Below are 2,437 nucleotides of genomic sequence, written 5' to 3'. Positions count from 1 at the left end.
GCAATGTCAAGCGTTTTCTTTCATTTGCATTCTAATACAAGACTTGATCCATGCAGTATAGGGGCGGTGGGGTAGCCTAGAGGTTTAAGTGTTTGCTCGTGATGCTGAAGATGTGGGTTGAATGTCTTACATGGGTACAATGTGTGAAGCCAATTTCTGGTGTCCATGCCCTAATGTTTCTGGAAGATTGCTAATTGTGGTGTAAGTCTAAAACTGAAATATGTTTATTGGTTGAGATAATCGCATCAATGCAGCTCTACTGTAATCGTTTGGTTCAGCATTTTAGCGCAGCGGAGTAGCCTAATGGGTAAAGCGTTTGCTTGTCTCGCCTTTTATTCCCAACCTGGGTACAATGTGAGAAGCCCATTTCTGGTGTCTCCCCACCATGATATTGCTAAACTCACGGGATCACTCTCACTTTGTAGTAGGTCATAAACTGGGGCTGCTGTGAATCCACTATGAGGGAAGCAGAATACATGCCTGGACTATGTGAGTAAAGAATGTAATCATTTGGTCAGTAGTGAAGTCAGCAGTTGATACACGTATTTTGTTAATTATATAATGAGAAACAACTTCTGAACGTGTCGACTACTATCCTGCTGACGTGAGTATGTCCCATTTTGTACATCTCCGTTTGATAAATAACACCAAAAATATTCAGTTTTAAACAATAATATTTGAATCCCTTGATCACAGTAACGATTTGGGTTCTTGATGGGATATATTTCTTAAATACACCAGTAAATTCTAACAATGTTATGTGCCACTCAAATGAAGATAAAGAACACCTGATTCCCTCATATTATTAAAGATATGTCACAACATGTTCCTTCCCTTCCTTTGAGTAGTATATATGACAGCAGTCTAATTATTTCATCAACAGTACTTCTTGAAGGCTGTACCAGTATAGACATGGGTTAGAACTGATCTCCAGCAACCCATGCCTTTCGCGAGATGTGAGAAACAGGATTGGCTGGTCACTGACATTTTTTACATATATCATTGTATCCTCATGTCGTTGTATCCATGTTGTTGATCACTGGAATGTCTGGTGCAGGCTTGATTATTTACAAACCAGCGCAGTATATCTGGAATGTTGACGAGTGTGGCATTAAACAATAAACAAACAAATGTTTTAGGCTGTAATCCTCGTTGGGAATATTGTGCATAAATGGATGTAACATCCAGTGCTTGTCGTCAATGAGGTGAAAAGGTGTGCAGTGAAGTGCAAATACACTAAAGTGGACTAATGTTGATTTGTATGTTAACATCCCAATAAGTTACCAAGTTCAAGGCGAATACCCCATCTCCGACACGGTGTACAAACCTCCAAGTCAACAACTTCTTCCTTGACAGAAACAGGAAATAGCACCTGTTCCTTTCTGATAGTCTAAGGTTAACCTGCTCCGTCTTCATGACTAATGCCAACAGTAATTAACTACGAAGTTATTACTGTTTTTCCAAGCTTTAAATGTTCAACACTGCATTGAGCAATTTTAGCTTTATGGCCAGACAATCCAAAGATCAACAACATGACTGATGAACACTGATCCACCCAACTGGTCAACACAATGAGTCAGCCAAGTCTGCAAGCCTGTGATCAGGTCATCTCAAGTCACACCTTTTGACAAGCATGAGTTGAGATCACTTCTAACCCACACCTTCATGGATAAGCTATGGTTACTGTTCCATTTTCATTTCCAATACCATAAACCATGTATTCATGGCATCAACCACCAGTTTGTCCATACTTCAAGATATGTATACATCTGGATTAGAATTTCACCTTCAGCAACTTGTGCTGGTCATAAGAAGCGAAAAGTAACTGGGCTTGCAGACTTATTTGTTGCATGCCACTGTATTCTGGCTGCATGGATAGACGCTCACGACGTGAATTGACCAGTCAAGGTTCGAGGTAGAATAGGCCTTCAGCAACCCATGCTTGACATAAAAGGCAATTACTCTTGTCATAAGAGGTGACTAACGGGTAGTCCGGCTTGCTGACTTGGTTGATACATCAACGGTTCACACTTGCAGATTGATGCTCTTGCTTTTGATCACTGGATTGTCTGGTCCAGACTATTATTAACAGACCGTTGCCATATTGCTGAGAGCGGCGTAAAACTAAACTCACTTACTCATGATGTCAGTTACTTGATTGTCTGGTCCACACTTGGATATTTACAGACTGCCATCAAAGACAGAAAAAATCAAAAGCCTATATCATTTAACAGGTTGCATACACAAAACTTAAATGTTGATAATTGTTGCTTAAATCAAAATTCACTCATGTCAGTATCTGACGTGACAACAGTACAGTGGGGCAATGTAATTCACTTGGGCTTTCTGAGAAATCATAGGAAGGTGGGGCCTGCTCACTAAACTGAGTCTTTTTGTTTTTGCTGAAAACCATATTATTATGGGATCGGACATTTAA

The sequence above is a fragment of the Haliotis asinina genome, chromosome 12 (assembly GCF_037392515.1).
Source record: "Haliotis asinina isolate JCU_RB_2024 chromosome 12, JCU_Hal_asi_v2, whole genome shotgun sequence".
Lineage (NCBI taxonomy): Eukaryota > Metazoa > Mollusca > Gastropoda > Lepetellida > Haliotidae > Haliotis > Haliotis asinina.
The sequence above is the reverse complement of the archived record's forward strand: the minus strand, read 5'-3'. Positions refer to the sequence as shown.